Here is a 14,377-nt window from a genome sequence, read left to right on the forward strand (position 1 = left end):
TTTCAGGACATAAAACCAAAGACCCAGTAATTTTTATTTTTCTGCAAGATCAGAAATCAGTCGTCTTTCCTAAGTGCTTTCATGGGCCACTTCACAGGTATCTTGAAACAATGAGTTCTAGAAGTTCAGTAAGAAACTTATGAAGAAATAAGTTTTTCTTAACAAGCTTTACATTTTCTTTCCTTCAAATCTATTCAATTTCCCCTTGTTCTTATATTATAACTAAAACCTGAGTAATAATGCCAACAATTTAATCTTTTCATCTTTCTTGGAATTATATGCCTTTGTTTTTTACTGATTGTCCTAAAATTGCACGAAAGAAAGATTATATATATATATATATATTTTAATACTTTTAACTTATATTAAAATATGTAATTTTTAGTTTTGTTAATCTCTGGTCTCAGGTAAATATGAAAAGCAAATCATGATAATCTTTAGGAATGATGAAAAAAGGTGTGGAACTAAAAAACTGTCTTCTTTCTAGCACTCTGGAGGGAAGGTTCAGCTATTGTTTAGAATTTAGTTGTTTTATTACTTGTTAAAGATAAGATCAAAATGCATTTGAATCATTATTAATTTCCTGTATAATTTCTGATGTAATATATAGGCAAGTTTCATATGCTGAGCAGACTTGGGAAAATAATATAATAATAGTAGCAACTAATAAAATAAATATTTATATATTTAATAAAAATGTAAATGTTCATCTACAGATGGAGTTGACCAAATCTGGGGAAAAGGATGGGTATCTTCATTGTTGCTGGTATATGAATTTCTTATGAGACTGGTTGTCTTCATATGCTCCACAATCATAGTTTTGATCACAGTGCTTATGTATATATATATATATATATATATATATATATATATATATATATACATATATATATATGTACTTTTTTTCCCCTTAGGAAGTTGCCTGAATTTTCAGAGGATTTTGCAAACATCCTTCTGGCTTTATTAAGGTAGGAGTGCAAGATATGGACTATATATTTTAAAACGCTCTGTCATTGACTTTGATGCACAGCTAAGTATGAGATAAATTAAGCATTCATGAAAGGGAGCTTGTGTCAGAGGAAATTAAGGTTATCAAAGGAAAAGAGTGGATGAAGTTATTAATTTTATGCCTAAATGTGGTACAACCATGAGAGCTGGTTTTGGAGGTCTATGTCACCATTACCTGCACCAGATTTGTGATGTTGGTGCACCCACTGAATATGAGATAAGGAAGTTCCCATATCCACCACTCACTTGTATTTCTGCAGCAGCTCTGCTCCTATAGACATGACCAGATTCTTATTACAGAATAGTCTGAGCTGGATGGGACCCACAAGCATTACCAAATCCAGCACTTGTGTGAACAGCCCTTCTGTGACTCAAACATGCAAACTTAGTGGTTTTAGTGTTATGCTCTAACCAACAGAGCTAATATCAGGGTTAATTTGTTGGTGCTCATCACAGTCAAGCCATGTATGTGTGGAAGAGCTGCTTCAATTTAAAAAAGTGAAAAACAATAATTTAATTTCTTTTTCTTTATCTCCTTGAAAACAACACCTCTCCCTTCTTAGATATTAGATGTGATATGACTCAGGTTATAATTTCAGTGCCAGAATCTGTTTGGCTTGTATATGGATTTGTCACAGGTTCTTTTGGAAATAATAACTTTAAACTTATGCTAGTTTTTGCACATCAGGTATATAGAAATCTTTGTAAAGTTTGGGCAGCTTGGTCCATAATGCTTTGAACAATCCACCTGTCTTTTCTGATAGACATGATTTCTATAATACATCAGCAAACTTAAAAGATGTGTGTGTTCTCATGCATGATATTTTCACTGGCTAGATTTTGACTGGATCAAAGACGGCATTGTACACACATTTCCAGCCAGGAAACGAGATAAAAGCCAACATATTCAACATTTTTCATCAAAGTGCTAAAAGTCCAAGTTAAAATCAGAATAATCTGTTTGTAATTATCAGAATATGGTTTCTCCTCAAAAGGTTTTACAGGTCATTTCTGTGAATGAAATAGCTGGGCCAAGAAAGTTGCATATTACTTATTAGAAATCAATTAAATATTTTACACTGAAACAAGACTGGCTTCCACTCTCTATCATGCAGTCTTGAATGAATATACTGAGAAAGTGACAACTGTAATTTCCTTACTTGCCAATTACTTGCCAATTAATTTTTGTTATTTCATGTTTTACTGAAATTCTTTTGAGCTCTTGAACTAGATTGAAGGAAAAGAACAAATTTCGTACAGATAGAAAGATTACCTGTATAAAGCAGTCATTTTCCTGCAGAATGGAGTCACCCCAAGAAGTCAGGAAGATAGATTGAGCATCCCCTTGAAAAGAAATCAAACAGAAATTCTATATCAGATTTAAAATTGAGTCAATTCTTTAAAACACATATTTCAACTTTCAGCTTTCTGGTTTGGTTTGGAATGGTTTGGTTTGGCGGTCGTGGATTTTGTGGGGTTTTTTGTAGGGTTTTTGTTTGTTTTGTTTTTGTCTATTTTAACCTGTGTTATAATAAAAATTCAGGTTTTCATAGGACTCCTGGAGCTACAGATTACAGAAAAAAATTCAGAGGGATGTGAGAAATTAAGTAAATCTAAGAATATTTAATGGACAATTCTTAAAACTAACTATAAATATACTTATGGAATCAAGGATGTTATTTATTATCTAAGCCTTATCCCTATTTGTCCAAGTCTCCATAATGCTAACAGAACCCCTCTTTCTCCCCTCAGCCCTAAGATCAGGCAAACTTGATAAAACAATATTGTATAAAAGGAGGGGATCTTCCTGTACTCCATATTTGCTCATATAAAATGCTATGGTTTGTTTTGTTTATTTTTAATGATGCATTCCAGATTTGTTTTGCATTAAGTTATAACTAATGACCTTGGACAAAAATGCTCAATTCTTTTGTTGTTTGTTTACTTCTCTGTCATCCACCCAACAGAAGAGCCATTGAGAAAAATGTGTAACATCCTTGACATTTAGAAATCTCAGTATAAAAAGCATGTGCTACAGCTACCCACTCAGTGAACATATGTGGAACAGTTTGCATGTAGAATATAGTGTCAAAAATGAAATCCTTGTTTTTGGCTACTGCATATGCAGAAGAGTCAAGATTGTGTGGAACAGACTTCTAAGAATGTTGTGCTTTGTGAGCGTGATTGTCACTGTGGCCTTCATAATGTAAATCCCCAAAACGTGGTGGCATCCTGTTTGGAACTTTTGCAGCCACAGTTTATCTCACATGTCCAGTATCTGCTGCCTCAGCCTGTCCTGTTTACAAGGCTTGTGGCTGCTCTTACCTATGTTGCTGACATAAAATCTTTAAGGACCTTGCACTTGCTGGCCTGAGCTCCACTATCTTCCTCACCCACCCTACACAAAATCCCTGTGGTAGAAGATGGACAGAAACAGCATTACCAAGAGTTTTGTTTAGTACAAATATGTCTAAATGCAAGCACATTAAACTTTCTGGTCAAAGAGAATTAATTTCAACCAGGATTGAGGGTGTTTAATTACAAGAATTCAAGTTGTGCAAAGAGGCTCAAAGAATTCCTGTGTGAACTGATACTATGAGGTTGCAATCAAATTTGCAATCTCAGCTACCCTTTGATGCCATACATATGCAAAGGGTCTCCAGTCCCAAAGAGGGGTGGCTATGCCCTGCACTGCAATATTGCCTTCTCTTTATTAATCTCTGCAGGGTGATTTTGGCAAAATCTGCTCTGCACCCTGAGATCTTCATGGCTGGGAAAGAGTCTGGTTTGCCTTGAGAGGCATCACAGAGCTCCCAGCCAAAAGTCAATACACTTGTATAACATTGAAAGACCAACAGAGAAGGAGACAGAGTTTCCTAGTGGGATCTATCCAACTGTTTATTAATGCAATCAAGTCATGGCAAAATAGTGGAAGTCACTCAGAACAGAAAAGAGATAGGTGCTGTGTTCTCTGGGCTGATTCTCTTTTCCCCCAGATTTTACCATGGATTTTTCATAACTTGAATTTAATAATATATCTCTTTTAGCCTGTGAGCCACACATCATTTCTGCCCAGATGAGGAATTTGTAACTTAGCTTTTTGTTAAACATCTCTTCCAGATCATTTGCTTTATTCAAAAGCTTCCTTCCCTCAATATGCTCATTCCCTGCAAACAGATCCTCATCACCTGTTCTCCACTTGTTTGCATGCTGATAGCTCTTCTCCTCTCATAAATTCCATTAATTAATGAATAGTCAGCAGGGAATTTTCTCCTCGGGCTCATTAAAGAAATGGACACTAAAATGATACGAAAGCAGCTGCCTCCTTTTTGTTATTCCCTTCTGACGGCTACTGCTTTCCTCATCACTGTTAAATTATAACACTGCTTTGATTAGCAGTCCTGTTACTTGCTGCAGCTGCATTTAGAGATGGAAATTTTAACTATACAGTCATGTTTAATTGATATTCTCATGAAACTGTTGGCATTGTAAAAAAACACACAGCACTCCAATATATCAGGCTTGTGTACGTATATTAAGTCTTGTTGGAATTTTTTTGACCTTGTAAGCAGATTGAAAAGACATGTTTCTTGATGCTTTCTCATAAGTCACTGATTATCAAGCTGAGCTCATTTAGGAACCAGATGTAAAATTTGTGAAAAATTTCAGGCCAGAGTTCATTCTAAACAGAAACATATTTGATTATTATGTCAGTGCCTAAGTGTGAATGCTGAAAAATTTAGAAATTATTTATTTTAAAGCATGGGATGAGATCTGATATTTTATAAAAGATTTCAAATCAAAAACTATTCCCCACCAAAAGAGTGAACTTAAGCCAGACACATAATCTATATCACGGCTGGTATAAATTACCATCATTTGGAAGATGTTCTAAGTCATGCAAGAAGGATGGTTGAGCCAGACTTGCCTAAACTCAAGGTTTAAGTTCCAACTCATCCTTTGTTGAAGAAACGTTACTCATAGAACAGTCCAAATCAGGACAACTTTCTCTATTCTGAGGCTGCTGAGACATGCTGATCCTCTACTAGCACAGTCTTTGAACAAAAGATTATAGAATCTCTTGCTGGAGATCCTTTCAACAAGAAAGAATGTTGTTGATTCTTTCTTATTGAGTCATTAAGAACTCAACAAAAGTCCTCAATGAAGCACAAATCTAAATGTTGTTATATCACTGCCATGTCCATATCCCCAGATGCCATATCTACATGTTTTTTTTACGATTTCCAGGACAGTGATTCTACCACTTCCCTGGGCAGTCTCTTGCCCAGGTCGGACCATTCTTTCTGTAAAGAGATGTTTCCTAATACCCAATCTAAACTTCACCTAGTGAAATGTTATACCACTTCCTCTTGTTCTAAAAGAGGGTATCTTTCAGCTTTGAGGTAACCCAACAGGATTTGTTGTTAATTGCCTTTTACTGGTTGGTGCTTTCACTCAGATAAAGTCAAATTCCTTTCTGGGATCTGGGACTAAGTGGAAGATACAGGACAGGGAACCAAGTCCTTTGGTCTGGTGCTGACTTGTGATGCTGCCCATATTGAAGTTCAGCTCAAAAGACAGAGGAAGAGGTCATTTGCATTGGAATATACCAGCAAGCATCCAAAATCGGAACTAACAGGAGCAGCTCTTTAAACCCTAACCCTAGGAATAATATATTGAGCCCAATTTTGAAATGATAAAAAATGTAATGGAAATGCTTCAAACCTATTTTTCTCCCTGATCATTAAATTCAGAGCTGAATTTTTACTTTAGTTACCAAATAGAATCCCATTTTGATGACAAACCCAAAAGTTTCAAATTCAAAGGTACTTTTTTATAAAAATAAAATATCCTTCTCTGACCTTGAAAACCGCTCACCTTCAATTTGAGAGATTTCCATTAGATGTTTCAAACTTTGCACGGGATGATTATAGAGTTTGCAATTCACCTACAGTACTTAAAATCCCCATTTTATTTTGTATCAGGATGAGAACTTTAAGGGAATCTCCCAATCATCTCCAACCCCTGCACTGTTGAAATATCATCTCTTCCTGTTCTGCTGTGCCCTCAGTGTGGGCAACACCCTCTAGTCTCTAACTAGGAGAGCTTGTTTAGATTCAATCTTGAGCTTTTGGTTTTATTTCTACTTTTAGAGCTCCAATAGCTAAAAAACTGAGTGGTTTTACTAAGTTTCATGTGAGATCCTAACTTCCTGCAGAGACAAATAAAATAGGTACAGGAAAACCTACAGAAAAGGTGAGACCATTTCCTTTTTGATCAAGACAGAGATGTAGGCTCTTGCTATAAACACCTTAAATTGTCCTTCTGTGAAGGACCTCTGTTTTTCTACTCTAGACTTAGCAAAGAAATTTGGCCTTTGAACTGAAGAATTGGAAAAGAAAAGTAGTCCCCCCATCAAATCTTTATTTGAAATGCTCTCATGTTTTATTGTTAGTTGGTATTGTATCATATTAAATACCGCTACTTTGAGTAAATTACTAAAATTTTTCCCTCTTTGTTTCAAGTGTTTAACTTCCTTCATTCTTTGATAGTCTGTGATTACACTGTATTATTCTCTATTAATTGAATAATGTCTCCCTTTGAACTGCTTTGTGGAAGCAGTGAAAACATCTAGGTAGTTTAGAATATAAGGGATATCACAATATATATGTGGAGGATTCACTTATGTTATTAGGATTATTTTAAAATATCATGACTCTACCATAAAAAATAATTTAAAGAAATCATTCTCTGCAGTAATTTGTAACTTGGCTCCATTGGCATGGGCATCTCAGCTGCCTTAAATTAGACTAAATTATTTTAGGCCTAAAAGGATGATTCATGGGCACTCTATAAAGTTCATGGTTCAAATTCAAAACTAGAGGTTTCAGTAGATTTTGGCTTGAATTCAGAGTAGGAGTCCAAAATGAAACAAACATTCTTCTTGAAAAGTAGTGCACATCCATTCATTGGTGCAATACTAAGTTAATTTTAAATTTTTTATAGAATTTTCTATAACAGTTGTGCTCATTAAAGACATCCAGGTTTGATGAACAAAAGTCTCCTGAAAGCCATTCTCTAACTCAAGGATTCAATAAGGTAGACAGAGTTTATCAATTCACTATACATAATAATTCAGAATCCTGTGGCAGAATTGTTTTTATCTTGGGAGGATAATATTAATTTATTCCACATATGTGAAAAATTTTACCTCCTATTAAACCTTTCATATGTTTCCCATGCCTAAATCTCTTTCTGTGTATACTGATCTCTAACCTACAAGTCATTAAATTATTTTTGCCTCTAAGGTAATTTATTAATTATGACACACATTTGTTGTTAATTAAAAGATTAGCTTAGTACTTGATATTGTTGCTAAATTAATTCACTAGATCTTTTACTGAAAGCCAAGATATGACCTTCCTATAGTGTTGCACCTGATGCTGTTTTTCCACACCAGCTACCACAAAATTTAATAATAATTACAGAGGATTCAGGCTATCTGGCTGCTAGTAAGGATCTCAAGACAATAGAGGAGAGAAAATTATTAGAACTGAGATCTGTGTTCACAATCAGAAGGAGCCTGTCTAAAAGGAAAAGGAGAGTCTTGATGGCACAGACAGAATATATAAATTTTTATTTAACCACACAGGCATATGAATCAGTGTTTCAGGGCGGACAGAACCACTGCCCTAAAAAAAACCCTGCTTCTTTTCTAACACTAGAGTGAAGAATATCAGGTAGCCTGAATTAACCTGATTGGGTTTTTCATTTAGAAATGTACAGCGTATAGGTCTATAACTATTGTGTTTTGATAAGGTAATTTGTAATTAGAGCCCTACTGGAGGTCCTATGATAAGAATTATTCTTCTTGTTCTTCACTTCACTGTCTCAAGAGCCTTTCTGCTGGGGTTATTGGCATTGTTAACAGTGTAAGGTTCTGCAGTCACTCTCCACTCAGTCAGGAATCTGAGATTTTACTAATGCAAAGAATTTTTGGGGTTTTTTTGAACAGAGTTGGTGTTTGTGCTGCTTTGTAGCATATGACAAAAACCACTTCTGCAATATATATCCAACAAAATTTGGAGGAAAAATAAGGAGGATGCAGTTTTTAATCCAGGAGACTTCAAGAAGGATCCAATATATGCAGGAAATTATGGACATCTCTCATCTCTTCTCAGGCAACGATGCCCTAGCATTCCCCGATATGCAGATATTCTGGTTTCCTCTTATTCAGAACTATTCCAGTCTCATCAAAGCTTCTATGGCAGAGAACCTGCTTTGTTTTTCCTGTGTCACTCATTTCTTTATATATATCCATGTTTATTTTTGACATTTATTCTTTGGCTAATAACAGTATCAACAACACCTACTGTGTTGGGTCCATTCATGCATTCATGGTCAGTACGTCAATCACAATTAATTTCTCTATTGCCAATTCACATTAATCAGTTTGGGTTTATTTGGTTTTTAGAAACCCAGAGACATCCATATTTTATATTCATTGCCGAACTTTTAACTAATTGGTCAGAAATTTAAATCAGTGGAAACAAACTACCATGGGAGAAGAATAATGTGAAGATCATGTAGACAGGTCATTATTTGTGCTAATTGCATTACTTGGACTAATACACTGTGTAAATGAAAGTGGCACTGGTTTCTCGTCTATTCATACAGATAATTCTAGATTTCTGAACAAGTAAATGTACTTATATTTTTATGTAAAACTTGGTCACATTTCCAGGAAAAGAAATATATTCTCATTTATGTAGATGACTCCTTTCTAGAAATCCATAAAAAAGGTTAAAGGAAATGGCAATAGTGTACGTCATTATGTAGAAAATGGTCAACAGGGAATGCATTATTTCTAGCCATATTTTCCATTACATTCAGAGACTCTGGAAACTAAATGATATTACAAGAGGTTTCACTATTTAATTTTTGATTTTCTATTCTGATGATCTTTTTCAAAACATTACACCAATGTGACCAGAACATGAGATCAGCATTCTTCCAGAATTTTGCTGGGACACTGTGGTCACATTAGGAAATGACATGTCACCCTGGCTGCCTTTTAGGAATGTTTATCAGCTAAGGGTAAAGCAATAAAAGACAAGGTCAACAGGAAGGGTCTGTCTTGTGTCAAAGTAACATTGGAATCGAGTACACCTAGGGGTTATATAATTTATTTTTAAAATAAAGCTTTTCTTCACTTCTTATCCTGCACATTTCCATTTAATCGGAAATAAATGGTGCTATTTTGGGATTGAAAATCATATTTACCCAGATAGTAAGAAAGGCTTTACTGGTCCTTTAAAGCAGAAGTTCACATCAAATCTCTGTCAATCCTGTCAAGAGCATATTTTTCAGCTCTTTAGGAAGATAGAAATTTGAAATTTGAATGATAATAATTTGATAAATGACACAATAGAAAGGACATGTATTTTTTAAAGGAGAAAGAATAATCACAAATGTATTCCTTCATGTGTAGTTCAAAATTTGTCAAAAATAAAATAAACAGATCTGCATCCCATGCTAGATATGAAAACAGCTTCACTAGCAATGAAAATAAAGGCATCAAAAAGATAAGGAGTTTCCAAAGCCATGAATGTGAGTAAATACGAACAGAAGGAATTTAAGGTTATTTGGGGTTATCACAGCAACCCAAATAAAATGGATTTTAATGTCAATCTGTTTTTGTGAGATGCAAATGAAATACACAGATGCTTTAGAGATGATCAAATTTAACAGCTCTGAAACTTTGTGTATTTAAAAGCATAATATAAATTTTAATCGGCATTTCCATATGGGAAGGTCTGTGGATGAAACTGCAGATCTCACAGAAATACAATCACTGATGCCAGTGTTTGTGGCACTGGGGCTAACACAAAATGTTTTGCAAGGACCAAAGAGAAAGCTGTTATAAACACTGGGATCAGCAGCACGGCAAAATGCTGACTTCCAGCTACTGTCACCTTCCACAGCCCTCAGCCCTCCTGCTCCTTTCCTGGAGCACATTTTAAGCAGGATCCTTTCAGAAGGTCTTAGGTGTGGGGAATTTGGGAGGATGTATGTGAAAGACAGTACATTTGCTCTATGCTTGCTACAATCACAGGTGACAGGACTTGATGATCAGACGATCATTCATCTTTTTTGCCATAAGGAGCAGTTGGCCACTAAAGATGGTATAATGACTTTAAGAGAATGGCTCCTAAAATTTCCAAAACATATCAACTGATTAATCAAGTTTCTTCTTACAAAGTCTTATTTTGAAAGAAATGACATTGTACTCAAAGCTTTCTCTCAGTAAAAATGGTACTCAAGGGGTCTTGAACCGTTGACAAAAAAATATAACACAAAATTGAAGAGTTATTCCATTTATATAATCACAAAGTACATGGGTTGCTGTGATTGTGATGATTTTTTATCTTTGTACTTAGGTCTATGCAGTTTTTAAATGTGGGATCTGACAAATGATCAGCCATTGACAAAATTTATTATATTTTCTAATTTGTGGGGGGAGAAATGAGTAAAGATCATTGCATTACAGACGAGGTGTATTTAGAAAACACAGCTTCCCTTGGAGATTTGTACTCCACATAATTACATTTCACATACAGTAATTGAAACTTGTGAATACGTCAAACTGTGTGTTTTCACAAACCTGCAGTAATCAGCTCAAATTATTTAAATTCACTATTTGACATAATTGCTATAAATATGACAGAAAAAGATATTTCTAGAGTATATTGCTTCATAACTCTATCAAATGACTGCCTAGGGAGATAACTACATTGTGTTCCTATGGAAATCTGCAGGATAGCAGCATCCAGTACTGAATACTTGTCTTTTCACAAACCCTCTTTAAATTTACTAAAAAATCTACTGATATTAAACAGAAAGCTCTGCCGTCTGGGACAATCCACATACCTCTCTGACTCAGAAATTACCATAAAATCAGGTACTTGGAAACTGCTGGCCAACAGCTCAACAGCTGTTATCAGGAATAGCTGCACTGAAGTCAGAAAAAAAAAATTGCTGATTTTTACCAACAGAGAGTTAAAATTGCCCATCTATGGAGTGTACACATGCTGCGCTCCTGACAACGTCACAACAGACTTCTCACCTCCACAAAAACTGCTCTAAGACCAGAGATTGTCCTATTTGTTGTGCATTTAACGTGTGAGAGAAAAGGCTCTCTAGGGGTTCATGAAAGCCAAGTGCCAATTGTAGTTTCCAGCCCTTCTGAACCTTTGAGATGTCATAAGTGCCAGAGAAAAAGATTTTCCCAGTGCCTTTGCTTTAGGAAGGGCTGTGAAGATAGAAAGGAAAAAAGAGGGCAGGGGTTGGAATGGGTTGGGGTGTCATAAATTATAGTTGAGTGTCTCCCAACATGCAGTTTAAGGAATTAATTTATCCCTGACTGACCAAAAGGCAAATGGGATATTAATTGATAATATGTATCACTGCTGATAAAAAAGAATAAGTGGAGTAATTGCAGGAAACAGATACACAAGAAAACATTTGTACATTTATATTAGGAAACATGAGAACTTTCCAGAAGTCTTTGACAACATCTAACAACTCTGATGACCCTGGAGTTAAGATGAATTAACAAAGAGGAAAGAAAAAACCATGCAGAAAACTTTTTTCATCCCATTAATTATATGTGTGTGTGGCGGGGGGGGGGGGGGGGGGGGGGGGAGCAAACAAACCAAAAAAAAAGAAACCCAGAAACAAACCACAAAAAAATTTGCCAAAACTGCTTCAGCTAGAAAGTAGAAGTAGGCTTTAAAATGAGGTATTTTCTTTTACTTCATTACTTCATCTCTCTGACTGTATGGTAGAAGGATGAATTTAAATCTACTAAATCATCTTGTCTTTCCCTCAAGAGTCAGAGAGCCTTGTGTACATTTCCTAGCATTTTGGATGTTCAGATGACACTCTGTGAGGGTGGTATGGTGAGGTGCTGGCACAGGTTGTCCAGGGAAGCTGTGGATGCCCCATCCCTGGAAATGTTCAGTCAGGTTTGATGGGGTTTTGAGCAGTCTTGTCTAGTGGAAGGTGCATCTGCTCTTCTGGCACAATGCCAGGGCCCCCATGAAAGGTATATTTCCAAAATGGTTACTGTGAGATGTGACCTGGAAACAGAATAAAGCAGGCTCCAACTTGGGGATGGAGGGAAAAACACAACACTTTATTAATTACAATATCTAAAAAGGAACAAACACAAAACTGAGAATGAAAACCCTCCAACTACATTCCTCCTCCTCCTCCCCTCCATTTTCTCCACAGAATGAAATAACACCATAGATTTCCACCCTGTCACCCTCTCACATAATCAACTTTCAGTCCATCATCACCCCTCAAATAATCAACCCTCAAATCCATCAGGGAGAGAGGAGTCCCCCCTTGCACCGTAAGCTTCCCCCAGAAGCACAATTAAAACCTCCTGTGCTTCCGTGTCACCCATGGCCCCACCCAGAGAACATCGGCCCTCGTGACTTCTCCCCCCGCCATGTCCAGTGCTCTCACCACTGGACACGGGCCAGGACTGCTTTTAGGGTTCCCCATTTAAGGATGCTCTACCGAGCTCCAAAAGCAGCAGTCTCTCAACTTTGGGACACCAGTGCCCCCAAATTTACCCCCTGGGGCTGAGGGGCCTCATGAACAGAGATCTTCCCCTCCACGGAGACAGAGGGCATCTCACACCCTCCTCAGTTGTCTCTGTTCACGCCGCTGCTTCACTCTTGACTCCCGGGTGTTGCCTCCCCCTAAATACAGTCTCTGGGTCACAGGGAAAAACATGGGTCTGTCCATGGCCATACAAGAAAGAGTCCAGCTCAAGGCCACTCCATCATCTCTTCCCACCTAGGATTCTTCTCACCTCTCCAAACTTTCCTCACACTTGCCCATTTCGTCAGTCCATCATCTCTCTCTCTCCTCATTCTGATTCAGGAGGATCAGTATTTGTAAGGTTTCCATTATTCTACCAAGGGGTTAAAATCTTCACCTCTGTCTGCCCAGAACTTCCACAGCTGCCGGGCACCTTCTCTCGCCACATCCCCCGCTTCTGGCCGGCCGTGCTGCCAGCACAGTCTCTATCACTCTCTCCCAGGGGGGCTGCCCAGACATCCCTTTCGGGGCTCCGGCCTCCCTCCCCACAGGCCGCATGGCCTTCCCCTCCCCCACCCAGACACAGCTGGGCAGGGGAGAGGTCAGACTCCACTCACCGAAGGATCCAAAAGAGGAAGTCTTCTGGGAATCCTCTACTTTTAACCCCTGTGTGTTCTCAGAGGCGTATCCAGATCCCCAGTGGCCACAACAGGTACCAATTTCAAATCTGGCCACTGATTGGTTTGACCACAACTTTTCCAGAAACTCACTTCGTGGCCAAACCATGACAGGTGATATGAAATGTATTTGAAAGGAAAGGTATTATTTTTCTTTCTTTCTTATTTCTTTTTTAATGGAGATATTGTATGCTTTTCTCCTGCAAACAAACTGATCTATACATGTACACGTATTTGCATAACCACAACATTTTATTAAACAAAAAGAAAATATATCTATTCAACATCTCGTTCAGAAAGAAATTATATAAAGATGTTGCTAAACATCCCAATTATGAATCATAGATCACTGCTTCAACCGTTCCACAATTATGAGAAATACTGGCCTGGCAAACCAAAAAAAAAACACTATTTCTCAAAACCAAAGAAACTTCTAGCTGCAGAATACCCACTGGAGCTCTTTGGTGGCAGATAAATAGCTGAAGTTAAAATCAACCAAATAACCTTTTTTAACCAATACACTGATTTAAATGAATGCTTCATTTCGCCCTTTATTCAAAGCCTAGAGAGTCAGAAAAAAACCTCAAGCTATTGCTCACTTACACACACAAATAGCTTTGTAGAGAATTAACATGGAAATCAAACTATTCAAAAAATAACTAATTCAAAAATTATAGCTAACATATAGTTAACATTATTAGATTAGGAGATAGTCAACAAGAATGACAATGAGAATATAGTAAATCCAGCACATTATGCCAGTTTTTTATTAGCAACCTCTAGGACTCTATTTTTGGACTAATTTGCTTTTTTAAACTAAAAAATTAAAAGAAAGCTTTGAGGAGCAACGTTATGAATTGTCTTATGGTGTACTTAAACCTGAATGTTCAAGAATGTCTTAACTGTTACTAGAGAGTTGTTCTAGTTTCATTCTATCCAAAGTGAATTCTTTATTTTTCAACCCTACTAAGCAGGTATAATTTGTGAGTTAAAGTATCAGGATTTTATGCATTCTTATGCATTGAGGCCCTCAGTATTTAAAATTGCATCAGATTCCTAATGTCCTTTTCTGCAAA

General features: G+C 36.7%; 1 protein-coding gene across 3 annotated transcripts in view; it reads left to right on the forward strand.

Moving 5' to 3' along the window:
- The window catches only part of TENM4 (teneurin transmembrane protein 4), a 1,559,611-nt gene that overhangs the window by 490,441 nt on the left and 1,054,793 nt on the right, over positions 1-14,377 (forward strand). For all 3 annotated transcript variants that reach the window (XM_064409696.1, XM_064409697.1, XM_064409701.1), the window contains exon 4: positions 915-968. The gene's annotated coding sequence lies outside the window, so the exon portion shown is untranslated. The remainder of the gene's footprint in view (positions 1-914; positions 969-14,377) is intronic.

Source organism: Passer domesticus, chromosome 2 (assembly GCF_036417665.1).
Source record: "Passer domesticus isolate bPasDom1 chromosome 2, bPasDom1.hap1, whole genome shotgun sequence".
Lineage (NCBI taxonomy): Eukaryota > Metazoa > Chordata > Aves > Passeriformes > Passeridae > Passer > Passer domesticus.